Below are 15,370 nucleotides of genomic sequence, written 5' to 3' on the forward strand. Positions count from 1 at the left end.
GGACTATATAGTCCATGAAATTCTCTAGGCCAGAATACTGGAGTGGATGGCCTGTCCCTTGTCCAGTGGATCTTCTCAACCCAGGAATTGAACCGTGGTCTCCTGCATTGCTGGTGGATTCTTTACCAACTGAGCTATCAGGGAAGCCCTACTACTTTGATGAATGGGAGAAAATGATTCATATTTATGGTGCACTGTGTTAAAGAGATGAGTTCTATTATTTTCTCTTGTGATATAATCTGCTTAAAAGATCATTCTGTGAACAGGACAGTAATTGGATCATTTAGGTGGTAAAATTTGCATGTATTAGAAGACGACAGCTAGAAGGGAAACCAGAAAACAAACTAATAAAATAAAGTGACATTGGAAGTTGTATATGAAGCTCTATTCCATCGCTACCTATCCTATCAAAACCAAGGTACCAATTTCTTATTTTGGCAAGGAAGGGTTCTAAAATATACTCACTTATATGTGCTTTTTGAAGAAGGCAATGACAACCCACTCCAGTACTCTTGCCTGGAAAATCCCATGGACAGAGGAGCCTGGTAGACTGTGGTCCATGGGCTCGAGAAGAGTCGGACATGACTGAGCGACTTCACTTTCACTTTTCACTTTCATGCACTGGAGAAGGAAATGGCAACCCACTCCAGTGTTCTTGCCTGGAGAATCCCAGGGACGGGAGCCTGGTGGACTGCCATCTATGGGGTTGCACAGAGTCAGACACGACTGACGTGTCTTAGCAGCAGCAGCTGCATATGTGCTTTTAATGTTCATCCTTTTGTCTGATTTCCATGGTAAACATATAAACAGGCCTATCCCTCTGGTGAAGAGTTCTGAAAGCTTAATAACATTGATACAAGTTGAAACATAATTTAGAATTGACTTTCTGAGAAATGAAATTACTATAGAAAATATAAATTGCTTGCTTTCTCAGTAAAGATAATGGTGACTAATTGTATCATTACCCAAAGATTAAGTCTGAATTTTTGATGATATTGAATTCATGATGATACTGAAATAATATGCTTTAATATACTATAAAACTGATTTTTCCCTTTCCCTCTAACAAGATGTGTGTGTGTGCATGTGTGATAGAGTATACTTTATAATCACCCATATACATATGGCAAATTTCAATGTAACTTATCAGTAACTGAAAACAAAATTAACACACATTTTGACTACAAAATCTCATTTTATTTGATACTGTGATTGTTTTCTGATGGAGTTCAAGGTCACCTTATTAACAGTTTTGATATAAGTTTTTCTCAGTAACCCATTCAAAATGATGGCTATTGTTGGAAAATGACATTCTTTCTGAATAGCCTCATAACCATATAATGAATCTGTAATTATGCAACAAGCTTTCCCCTATAAAACGTCAACAGAATCAGTTTTTGGGTCTGCCTTTGGTAAGTAAAGATAGAAACTAAGGCATTTGCCCTCACTCTCTACTCCAGTGAATAAATAAGAGGAAGCCATCTTCAACAGGCTGCTTTATTTTCTACTCTCTTTTTAATCTACCCCTGCCTTTCTGTAGACCAAGGAGAAGTAATAGAGCAATTAATCATGTGATATTCGTATCCTGACAGTACTGGCCTCTTATGACTACATTTACTGCTATACTGCCAAACCTCTTTTATGCCACATCCTCTGGTTTGTCAAAGCTTTCCCAGTGCAGCTCTACACCATCCATTATTTAGCACACGCAGCATTTTACGTCAATTCAAGAATGATTACTTGGGTAGAGAAATCAATAAACAGAAGGTCTATTAAAACCCAGGTAATAATAGAAGATACCAGGAAGATTCTAATCTGCCCTGTGACTTGGCAAGAGGCACTGTCATAAGTCAGTAAGAGTTCACTTTCTCTTGTGGCATCACTAGACACTTTTTAAGGGTAGAACATGAGATCACCTTCATGTTCTGACTTGTGAATAGATTTTTTAGAGGGAGTCCAAGTTGATCTTCTAAGAGAAACATTTGGAGTTTCCGATTTTGATAGACCAGGGGAGTAACTGAACCACCCTTCCTTTGTCACTTTCCTGGGTATGAGTTGCACTGATTGAAATACCCTAAGGGGTCTTTTGGCGATGACCTGGTCATTTATAATTAGGGAGATTCCAGAAGGCACCGCAAACAGGATAAAATTGAAATTTGCTAAACAATCCCATTATTTGAGTCAGTCTTAGTTTCTGGATATTTCTGAATATATGCGAAAGACATGATAAGACAGAGAAGCATAAAAATTTTCCTCTAGAGATCATAGGGGAATGCTTCAAGTCCTTTCTAAGTGCCAGTATTGAGAAATTTATTTCAGGGAGCAGCCTCTACAGTTATTTTTGCTCCTTTCTACAACTGGTCAGGTGTCCATCCTGATGCATTGATTGTAGAATTTATAGCATGACACAGTCAGCATCTTAGACTGCCCTGACTGCCCTCAATTGTCTGACCAGGCAATGGAGTGGAAGGGAATTACTAAACCATATCCAGACACTGCAGAGAGCATGTTTCATAACAGAGACTCAGCACTCCAGAGATCATATGACTACTAATGTTCTTCATCTTTCATTTTATGTAAACTTGGAGAGAAGTTGGAATGTCTGACTTCATTCAGTGGAATCTACTTTAAAGAAGACTAGGCTTTAGAGTAACAAGAGAATGTTTTGACGTCCATCATAAAATAATTAATTAAAAAGTTGTGTTTATATTAAGAAGGTTCTGGCTGACTTTGAAATCTCTCTTAAAGATATATGATTATTAATGCCAGTATACAATATGCATGAGTACAGAGAGTGATTTTAGAATTTACTGTATGAATGAAATAATCAGTAGTATTGTACCTTGTTTATTTTTATGTTTGTTCCAATGGTATCTGATAATATTTAGAGTTCCGTGTACTGCCTAAATAAGCTTAAACACAGGAGTTTAGGTTCTGGCAACACAAGAAAGAAAAAGAGAATGAGTAGTTTATGTTCTCAGAGTTCCACATGTAAGGATATCAGGCCTTTAAAAAAATTAACCATTTGCTTATCTCCATGTTGATAGACTTAGTAAAAATATAGAACTGTGAGTTCAGTTTTTGGCCATAATTACATCAGAAGGCATCGTGTTTCAGTGCAATGTTTTCTGTTACTTTTACTTTTCCTGTAATTTCACTTAGTTTATTTTTCTGTATATTAAGCAATACATCATATTTAAATATAGTACTGGGAAGGAAAAAGATGAAGTCACTTACCTGCAGGTTAGTCCCTACGGTGAAACTGTTGCTTTTTCTTCTCTAGAAATCTCAGGCCTGGAGGACAATGGCTCTTAGAAATTAGGTCAGATACCAAAAAGAAAAAAAAAAAAAATTACACACATACAAAACAAACAGAAAACCGTAGGATCAACAACAAGTAAACACATTAACCAATTCAAAGTCATTTATGACTTTGTGGTATCAGGTGATATACTTTCTGCCTTGGTGATGTCCTTACATATATATTTTTGAATGATTTGCAGAGGATTTTATTACAACCTAATGATTCAACCAGACTGTAGGAAGAAAAGTAAAATCTGTATGTTCTGTTGAAGCAGAAGACTATTTGAGGGGAGACACATGAATGAGACAGGTGAGTCAAATTCTGGGGCACTAAAACCCCACCACATAATTTTCTTAATACTAGTTTTCTGTTCCCTTCAGCAGAGAAAAAAAATTTTTTTCTCAAAAGATATCAGTGCTGGACATGTCTGGGTTCTTATAAGGAAAGTTGTCAATAGAAAACATGACATTTGTAAAGAATGACCACTGATCAAAGTAGTTCTGACAATAAAAATTCACATAATCTTTGCACCCAAATAAATAGTACCATCTAATCTACCACTAGGTTTTTCAAATTAGTCAAAAAGAGGGTTATTTCTGCTCACGAGCGGGTATAGTCATCCATGGTTTAGTCAGTTTAGTCTTAGGGGGGAAAAAAAGAAAGCTTTATGTTGCATGGTGCTTGAAAAATAAAACCTGAGAAGAATTCTATTAGATTTCTTCCACCCTGGTAGAAAGCAGAGTAAGCATTCACTTCCAAATTACTAATTAAAGAAAAATAGAAATATTGATGAGTGGTCCTCCTATGAAATGTGATATTGTGGGACTTTTCTACAACTTATTAAATGAAATGGCCATGTCAATTTCATATTTTTCTGAAAAGACAAAAAAACATGATTGACTTTTATGGTGGATATTAAGGAGGTTGGATTTAAAGGGGGAACTTAAGACTTCTGAATGAAGTCTCCTCTCTCTACACTGTGTTCTCATCTGTTAGTTACGTTGATTGATAAAACCATTTCTGTACAAAGGGCTCCCCAATTCTCTGACTTACTCCTGAGCCCCAAATTTGTATGTGCAGTGGCCTAATAAAGTTCTATTTTATATTAAGAGTGAACGAGGAAGAGCTCATAATTTCTCCCCTCTGCAGGCCCCTAATGTTTTCTCCTCCCAGTCTTCCCCAGTGCAACAAGTCAACTGTCTAGTAACTTTATCCAAAACCCACTGAACCCTCCTTTCTATTAAACCGTACGTATAAGACTTCAGCAACCACATACATATCGAGTTACCCACTTCTCTTCATTTTTATAGCTACTCTTCTGGTCCAAACCACTTTTGTGTCTTTCCTTTACTGGTTACACTCTTCTGTCTTTAGTTCCCTCTACAATCCACTTTCTGCACGGCTTCCAGAATGTTCTCCAAAATGTCAACAAGTCTAGTTTACTGCCCTTAGTAAAAATCCTCTGTGTTTTAATCACTGCACCTGAAATAAAGTCTATTCTCCTTACCACGGCCTGCGAGTACCTCGTAATTTGGCCATCTAATTCGGAATGTGCTCCCCAGCACTCTTCATGTGGCCTGCTAGGCTCTGACCCTTGCTTGCTTTCTGTTCTTTGAACACTGAGCTCATTTCCATTGGACGCATCTGCATTCTGTTTGTCTAGATGACTTTCCTTCAGCTATGTCAGGCTCTTTCCTGTCTTTTAAATCTCAAGTTAAATGGCACTTATGAGTAAGGTCTCACCGCACTGTCCATCTGAATGTCTGCCTGGGGTCCCACCCTTACCTCATAATTTCCTGTCATATCTTCTGATTTCCATTTTCGTTATTTTTGAATGGATGCTATACCTTTGAACAGAGATGTGTTTCCTCCCAGCTGACTACAACATCTGTGACACAGTTATAAGATAAATAGTAAAGGATGAATAAATTTTTGTAAAAATGAATAAATTTGCTTGTTTTTAAATGTATTTCTACTCCATCTATAAGTTAAATTCCTTGTGTTCCACATGAATTCCTCTTATTTTTTCCTGAGTCTCCTAATCTGGACTTTATAGCTGCTTCTATTTGTTTTCATTATAATTAGATTTTTCTGGAAAATATGTACACTATTTTGACATAAATTGAGGGAATATTTATACCACTCTTCATTCCAAAAAACTATCATTAAATAGTGATTTGCTTCGTACCATACCAACTCTATTTTCTAGAGTTATTTTCAGTGCTTGTCAATAAAATAGTCAAATGCACTGTTTTATTTTGTGTGTGGTAAGATGAACATTGTTCACAGGTTTGCAGTTATTCACATCTCTTCTGTCAAATGTTTTTGTCTCTGTGACTGTTTTTCTAGAAAATTTATTCGTGGTTTATTCAAAGTACTGGAAATTAAGAGTACATATTTTAAAAACAAAGCATATCCTTATTATGAAAATTCAGGCCGTCAGATGTACATGGTCTTTACATTATTCTACATTAGAAAACTTTCCAAGAAATCACATGGAACTATCTTACTCTTTAGCATTGTGAACATCTCATCGACTTTGCTATATCTTTTGTCTAGAAGTTAGTCCAATGTCACCCAAAGAATTTTAGCAAAATGATACCTCTGCTTTCATATAACTTTATGTCTCTTTTGGATTCAGAAGTTTACTGGTATAGATATAGTAAAAGTTTATTTTCTTGGTTTTGGCAGGACAGAGAAGTAAAAGTAGGAATGTTATTTTGATTCTGCAAATTTAAATAATTAAAAACAGAATAAAGGAAATAATTAGATAAGACATACTATAAGTAAGATACTCCAGACATATCAACACAGATTTGTTAAAAAGTATCTGGCACGTGGTGTGTAGAAAGTAGTAATATTATTAAAGTACACATGTGATAGGCTAAGATATGTGTTGATAGCAGAAAATCCCACAATCTCAGTGGCTTAACAAAATAAAAGTTTTATCTCCATATTCCAAGGGATTTTTCTCCACACTATCACATCTAATAGAAGCTCCAACATCTATCATCTAGCATATGCACTCTGCTAGTTTTAACAACAAAGGAAGACACTCTGTTATAATTTCTAGTAGAATTAATATATAAAAGATACATTGATTTTAACAAAATATTAAGTTTATTTTATTTGGGTGAGGAGCTAAAAACAATGAAGTATATAATACAGATATATATAATCCTAAAAAGTTTTGCCTGGACTGTATTATCCATAAAAAAATGGCTAGATGATCAGTTGTCAAATGGAAGGAGGAGTTTTTCCTTGGATTCATCCTCTCCAATTTTAATCAATGATTTAGAAAAGATATGAGCTGCTATATATTATCTACTGATAAAACAATTCTGTTTAAAAATTGATACTTTATGGATATTTCAGTGAGTTGTGGAAAAAGTATTTCATGCATCGTTATAGTTGATGACAAGTATATTTTACCTCCCACATAGAAAGTAACAGTTTTACATGTCAAAGCATTAATTTCTTGTTCTGGCTTTCTGCAAGATAAAGTGAATTTTAATTTATTTTAAATCTTTACAATTGCTTATTATAATGCAGTTTTTATATTTATACTTAGGGTTTTATTGGCCCTATAGAAAGTCACTGTGACGAATGTGAAATATTTTATATTTCCATAGATGTGACAATTTTCTCTTATTAATGATTTTGTAAAAATATATAATGAATAAAGCATTTTAACATGAATAAAGAAGAAATAAATGGAAAACTTAACAGATACAAGTATATATTCTGGGTCATAATGATGTATTCATATGTTCCACTCATTTTTTAAAGTTTTGAGTTATCTTTGAGTACATGTCATTGATAGACTATCCGTTGCCTTCTTGTTTCTTCATGTCATCTGATTTTTATTTTGTAAGTTTCAGATTATACATCATAATTTGAATGTCTGTACCTTCCGTCTTGCTTCACTGGTAGCTCGGCTGGTGAAGAATCTGCCTGGAATGCAGGAGACCACAGTTTGATTATTGGGTCAGGAAGATCCCCTGGAGAAGGATAGGTTACCCACTCCAGTATTCTTGGGCTTCCCTGGTGGCTAAGACAGTAAAGAATCCACCTGCATTGCAGGAGACCTGGGTTCGATCCCTGGGTTGGAAAGATTCCCTGGAGGAGGGCATGGCGACCCACTCTAGTATTCTTGCCTGGAGAATCCCCCTGGACAGTAAAGCCTGGAGGGCTACAGTCCTTGGGGCCCCAAAGGACACGGCTGAGTGACTAAGCATACACACACCTTCCATAGGTGTACTTACACTCTCTGCTGCAATTGTTCTTAAATAGATCTTTGTCTAAGAAAGGAGAAATTGAAGCAGATTAGTAATAAAAGTTATAAGATAAACTGTGAACATTATAACAAAGTCAGAAAAAGGAGAGATCTGCCACAAGAAATATTTACAAGAGCTAGCATCATGAAATGTCAAGGGCTATTTTGCATGTAGTTTAGTCTAAACAAAGGACAGGACCTCAAGAAGTCAGAATAAGAGCACTTGATTTCCCCAGGGGTGGAGGTAGATAATTTTATGTCTTGAGTATTTAGAGGAGCAAGGATGAATTGAAAGTTGATGAAGAAGAAAATAAAGGGTAGAAGCCTGAGCATACTGGTAATTTGAGTTTAAAATTATGTTGTGTAAATTACTTACCCATGTCAAACCAATATCTTATTCACAGTGTAATATATTTACTTTCTACCAAACTCCTGGCTGTATTGTATATGTGTGAGATAGAGAGGAGAAGGAAGAAAGGGAATGAGGAAGAGCAAAGGAGGGGAGGGGAGGGAAGAATGTGGGGGGAATGTGGGGGAAGGAAGGATGGAAATACATGAGAAAGACAGAGTTTTATATCTTTTGAAAATCTGAATTTGGTCTTTGGTTTCCATTTTGGAATGAAAACCCCAATGACAATATAATTGTCATTTCATTTAGTCTCCCCCCTACCCCCCAGGAATTTTGCTAATCCCAATAAATAAGCAAGTTAAATACTGGGAAATGAATTCCTTGAAGTCCAGGTTTCTTTCTGATGATGTGCAGGGGGAAAGATTTTCTGGAAAATATTTTTTTTTAAAGGATTGTGTTTTTAGAAATAGTGCAAAACCAAACTATTTTGATTCCATAGATGTCTCTTAAGAATTAAATTGGTATTATTACTTCCTTAAAATCTAGCATTGATGACTTTTTCTACACAATTCTTATATTCACTACAGTTTCTTACAGATTCAGTTGAAAATTCTTGAGACTCACACTTTCCTCTCATTTACAAACAATATATTCAATTTTTATGTTTACACATTCCTTTGGAAGTGCTTTTTGGTCTTTTAAATTCATTTTTACTTCCATTGAATCCTAGTAATTATTTCCTCTATATAATTTAGAGATTCAGTTCAGTTCAGTTGCTCAGTTGTGTCTGACTCTTTGCGACCCCGTGAATGACAGCATGCCAGGCCTCCCTGTCCATCACCAACTCCCGGAGTTTACTCAAACCCATGTCCATCGAGTTGGTGATGCCATTCAGCCATCTCATTCTCTGTCGTCCCCTTCTCCTCCTGCCCCCAATCCCTCCCAGCATCAGGGTCTTCTCCAATGAGTCAGCTCTTTGCATGAGGTGGACAAAGTACTGGAGTTTCAGCTTTAACATCTGTCCTTCCAATGAACACCCAGGACTGATCTCCTTTAGGATGGACTGGTTGGATCTCCTTGCAGTCCAAGGCACTCTCAAGAGTCTTCTTCCACACCACAGTTCAAAAGCATCAATTTTTCGGCACTCAGCTTTCTTCACAGTCCAACTCTCACATCTATACATGACCACTGGAAAAACCATAGCCTTGACTAGATGGACTTTTGTTGGCAAAGTAATGTCTCTGTTTTTCAATATGCTGTCTAGATTGGTCGTAACTTTCCTTCCAAGGAGTAAGCGTCTTTTAATTTCATGGCTGCAATCACCATCTGCTGTTCCCCAAATAACCATAACAAGACCTCATTGTTTATGTCCATGAAAATATAATTTGAGTTAGATGTTTGCACCATCATTATGATCAAGCCATTTAAACCTTAAATAGCACCAGTTTTCTCATTAAAAATTTGAAAATATTGGAGTGAATGATCGAAAACCCAATCAGCATTAACACACTATGATAACTATATTATTATCTGGCAAATTAAGCTTGAAGTAAGTTTTTTAGGTTTCTCCTCATATAAACCCATCTTAAATTTCCAATCTCATTTCTACTATTGCTCAGTGTGTATTCTCAACTGTAGTTAAAGTAGTCATCTTCTGTAAACAAATTCTGTGTTTATCTATGTTGATTTGATTTTTGGCAATTGTTTGATGTCTGTCAGAACATTTCTTTATCTCTGAATTTTCCCCTCCCATCAGAAACCAAAAAAAGAACCTGCCTTGGCTATGGTCTACTATATTAAAATATATCTTATTGTCCTTTCACCGAGCATTTCTTGCTTTCCATTCCATATAGGTATCTGTAATCTTTTTCAGAATTCCAAGCTAAACCAAATATATGAGAAATTACATTTATATAGTGTGGTTCTTCTCAAATTCATTTCTTTTGTGTAAATTGAAGTAGCATTCTGATTTCTTAAACTTGTATCATCACTTCCTCATGTGTTTTTCAATTGTTAATTGTTGATATTTTCCTTTTGGCGAGTCTCTTTTTGCATTTCTGCTCTAAAATGTAGTTCACTCTGACCCATATGGATCCCTTCAGTTTAGTTCCTGTGTTTTGAGACAGCATCAGTTTGTCTATTATTATTATTTTTTTTTTTAGCATTTTTTTCTGGTTATATGCTATCTAATTGCTCATTAATGACAGAATTGTCTACTCTGTCTCTAAATAAGCAAAACTATACTTATTGTGAGAATCAAAATGGAGTAGGCTCATTTAGGAAATAGTATCCCAATTGAATGGGAAAAAAAAAGTTGAAAATCACTTGAAACTGCATCTGTAAAGTTAAAAACTCATGTTGTTATTTGAGCAGTCTTCCAAACATACTTATTTTGATGTATGCCTCAATACAGCGTGTGTTGTGTGTGTGCATGAAAAAGAGAGAAGGGAGAGAAAGGAAAGAGAAAGAAGAAAGAAGCAATCACATGTGGATACTTGGTTGTGTATTTGGATATTTTGAATCAATAACATGATTTTTTTCCTGAAACATTTTTTAATGACTACATCATTAAATGGATGGTTGTACCAGAACTTATTTAACAAACTCTTATGGAATGGATTGATTTTTTTTTAATTTGTAATATTATAAACAATGCCTCAGTAAATGATTAGTGCACATACCTTTTACTTCTGCATTATAAAAGCACTCAAGGTTGATTTAATGGGTCAAAAATACTTCTAATTAAGATTTTAATACTAAGTAATTAGAACTGCTTTATTTTGCTTCCTCACATAATTATGGCATTTTGGTCTTGTGCAATTATCTATCTATATGGAGTCATATTTTAATAAAAAGATGTATAAGATTCCTTTGTGAATTCATAATGTACCTTTCAAGAAGACACAGTATATTAAGATCTCAGTCAGTAGTACTTGATATAATATTTATGAATGTTCATGCTTACGTACATGTGGATATTTATGTGTGAATGGAAACTATCTTACATAGTAATGACCATAATCACATACCTCCATTAGGCAAAAATATTGTTACATACTAGGCAATGCTGTAAAATTATTTTACTGAATTATTGTACAAAGATGGAAATGGAAAAACATAGTAATAACTTAACCCAAGGTTGTGGTTATTAAATGATATCACTATATTTTTACAAGTTTCTAACATGTTATAACTGAAAGCTGTATAGGGAAGAAATCAGCTATTGAAGAAAAATGACTTCTAATCAGTCTTCCACAAACGAATCAGATTTTATTGCAGTCCTTTATCATAGATAGTCATAATCTATGGCTTTGCTGAAGATGGAATTTATTTGTTTTTAAAAAAATACTAAAGAGAGTGTTTTGCCTATGTTCTCCTCTAGGTGTTTTATAGTTTCTGGCCTTGCATTTAGATCTTTAATCCATTTTGAGTTTATTTTCGTGTATGGTGTTAGAAAGTGTTCTAGTTTCATTCTTTTACAAGTGGTTGACCAGTTTTCCCAACACCACTTGTTTAAAGAGGTTGTCTTTTTTCCATTGTATATGCTTGCCTCTTTTGTCAAAGATAAGGTGTCCATAGGTTCGTGGATTTACCTCTGGGCTTTCTATTCTGTTCCATTGATCTATATTTCTGTCTTTGTGCCAGTACCATACTGTCTTGACGACTGTGGCTTTGTAGTAGAGTCTGAAGTCAGGCAGGTTGATTCCTCCAGTTCCATTCTTCTTCCTCAAGATTACTTTGGCTATTCGAGGTTTTTTGTATTTCCATACAAATTGTGAAATTATTTGTTCTAGTTCTGTGAAGAATACCGTTAGTAGCTTGATAGGGATTGCATTGACATAAATCACAGCAGGATCCTCTGTGACCCACCTCCCAGAATACTGGAAATAAAAGCAAAACTAAACAAATGGGAATGGGACCTAATTAAACTTAACAACTTTTGCACAACAAAGGAAACTATAAGCAAGGTGTAAAGACAGCCCTCAGAATGGGAGAAAATAATAGCAAATGAAGAAACAGATAAAGGATTAATCTCAAAAATATACAAGCAACTCCTGCAGCTCATTTCCAGAAAAATAAATGACCCAATCAAAAAATGGGCCAAAGAACTAAACAGACATCTCTCCAAAGAAGACAAACAGATAGCTAATAAACACATGAAAAGATGCTCAACATCACTCATTATCAGAGAAATGCACATCAAAACCACAATGAGGTACCATTACATGCCAGTCAGAATGGCTGCTATCCAAAAGTCTACAAGCAATAAATGCTGGAGAGGGTGTGGAGAAAAGGGAACCCTCTTACACTGTTGGTGGTAAGCAAACTAGTACAGCCGCTATAGAGAACAGTGTGGAGATTTCTCAAAAATCTGGAAATAGAAGTGCCATATGACCCAGCAATCCCACTTTTGGGCATACACACTGAGGAAACCAGATCTGAAAGAGACACGTGCACCCCAATGTTCATCGCAGCACTGTTTATAATAGCCAGGACATGGAAGCAACCTAGATGCCCATCAGCAGGTGAATGGATAAGGAAGCCGTGGTACATATACACCGTGGAATGTTACTCAGCTGTTAAAAAGAATTCATTTGAATCAGTTCTAATGAGATGGATGAAACTGGAGCCCATTATACAGAGTGAAGTAAGCCAGAAAGATAAAGACCAATAGACTATACTAACACATATATATGAAATTTAGAAAGATGGTAATGATAACCCTATATGCAAAACAGAAAAAGAGACATAGATGTACAAAACAGACTTTTGGACTCTGTGGAGAAGGCGAGGGTGGGATGTTGTGAGAGAACAGCATCGAAACATGTATATTATCTAGGGTGAAACAGATCACCAGCCCAGGTTGGATACATGAGGAAAGTGCTGGGGCCTGGTGCACTGGGAAGACCCAGAGGGATCGTGTGGAGAGGGAGGCAGGAAGGGGGATCGGAATGGGGGATCGGGATGGGGAACACATGTAGATCCATGGCTGATTCACATCAATGTATGGCAGAAACCACTACAATATTGTAAAGTAATTAGCCTCCAACTAATAAAAATAAATGGAAAATAAATAAATAAATAAATAAAAGCCAGGAAAAAAAAAAAAGATCCAATCTAAAAAAAAAAAAAAAAAATATATATATATATATATATATAGAATGGCAGATATATCACTTAAAAAAACAAGCTTTTTTTTTCCCCCTGTGGAAAAAGCAAAACTGATTTGGAAAGTAAAATTGTGGTATTAACAAGGCAGATAATAGTTTAATTCTAACTTCAGACCAAGGCTTTACTTTAAGAAATATTAACTGTGAGTCATCATTTCTCCTGTGTATAATTTTAAAAATGCATATTCCAAATTAGAAAGAAAATGAACTCTATTGAGTTTACTTTAATATTGGCTACTTTGTTTAACTTAATTTCAATACAAGGATGACAGTGTGTACTATCCAAAGCATTGTGGTGATGAGAAAGAAAGTCTATAATAGTGCATCCAGTGTCGGACTGACATTTACCATTTAGAGTATATGCACGGGTCAGACGTAATACTGAGATATTCCCTGAAAAATTAGAAGTGGATGAATAAATTTTGTCCTCCATAAATGAAATTGATCACAGCAATTATTAATTTTCTAGGAACAACTTGATGTTATAATAGGTGGCAATTTACTGAAAAATAAGTACATAATTAATTAGGGTAGCAAATTGTAAAGAAAACAATCTTTGACAAGTCCTTTATAATGAACTCCAGATGTCATGTCAATTTCCTTGTGTTCTAAATGAAGTATAACTCAGTAATTATCTATTAATACACCAAGCAATGCCTTCATCCTTAATGATTTTCCCAGACCAAGAAAGCAGGTAACTTCATGGGGTTATAAGCATTCCCATGGACTTTCCTGGTAGTTCAGCAATAAAGAAATCCCTGCAATGTAGGAGAAGTGGGTTTGATCCCTGGGTCAAGAAGATCCCCTTGAAGGAAATGGCAACTCACTCCAGTATTCTTGCCTGGAAGTTCCATGGACAGAGGAGGCTGGTGGGCTACAGTTCATGGGGTAGCAAAGAGTTGGACACAACTGAGAGACCAGTATTTTCACTTTTTTTTTCATAGTAAAAAGCATTATCTGTGGATCTATCTATCTGTTGTGGCTAAATTCAAAACCATACCTTAATTACTGCAGCTCTTCAAAGCCTTTGTTCACTCTAATTATCTGACAAGTCATGTTGTTAAATAAAATTAAAACATAGGATGAGATCCAGAAAATCTTTAGCTTTAGTAAATTACATATTCACTTTTGATATACAAAAATAAATGGGGGCTGGTTTCACTTATGTATTTTTTACAGTTACTGATGGTGGAAGAAATCTAGCAGTAAATGAGAGAATAAATAAAGTTAAATTTCTATGCAAGAGAAAGTAGATGTTCATAGTGAATGTATCACCAGATGATCAATACCAAAAACAGATTGATTATATTCTTTGCAGCCAAAGATGGAGAAGCTCTATACAGTCAGCAAAAGAAAAAAAAGATTGGGAGCTGACTGTGGCTGAGATCATGAACTCCTTATTATAAAATTCAAACTTACATTGAAGAAAGTAGGAAAAACCACTAGACCATTCAGGTATGACCTAAATCAAATCCCTTATGATTATACAGTGGAAGTGACAAATAGATTCAAGGGGTTAGATTTGATAAACAGAGTGCGTGAAGAACTGTGGATGGAGGTTCATGACATTGTACAGGAGGCAGTGATCAAGACCATCCCCAAGAAAAACAAAGGCTAAAAGGCAAAATGGTTGGCTGAGGAGGCCTTACAAATAGCTGAGAAAAGAAGAGAAGTGAAAAGCAAAGGACAAAAGGAAAGATATACCCTTTGAATGCAGAGTTCCAAAGAATAACAAGGAGAGATAAAAAAGCCTTCCTCAGTGATCATTGCAAAGAAACAGAGGAAAACAATAGAATGAGAAAGACTAGAGATCTCTTCAAGAAAACTAGAGATACAAGGGAACATTTCATGCAAAGATGGGCACAATAAAGGACAGAAATGGTATGGACCTAACAGAAGCAGAAGATATTAAGAAGAGGTGGCAAGAATATACAGAAGAATTACACAAAAAAGATCTTCATGACCCAGATAACCATAATGGTGTGATCACTCACCTAGAGCCATGCATCCTGGAATGCAAAGTCAAGTGGGTCTTAAGAAGCATCACTACAAACAAAGCTAGTAGAGGTGATGGAATTCCAGTTGAGCTATTTCAAATCCTAAAAGATGATGCTGTGAAAGTGCTGCACTCAATATGCCAGCAAATTTGGAAAACTCAGCAGTGGCCACAGGACTGAAAATGGACAGTTTTCATTTCAATCCCAAAGAAAGATAAGGCCAAGCAATGCTTAAGCTACTGTGCAATTGTACTCATCTCACATACTAGCAAA

Source organism: Muntiacus reevesi, chromosome 17 (assembly GCF_963930625.1).
Source record: "Muntiacus reevesi chromosome 17, mMunRee1.1, whole genome shotgun sequence".
NCBI lineage: Eukaryota > Metazoa > Chordata > Mammalia > Artiodactyla > Cervidae > Muntiacus > Muntiacus reevesi.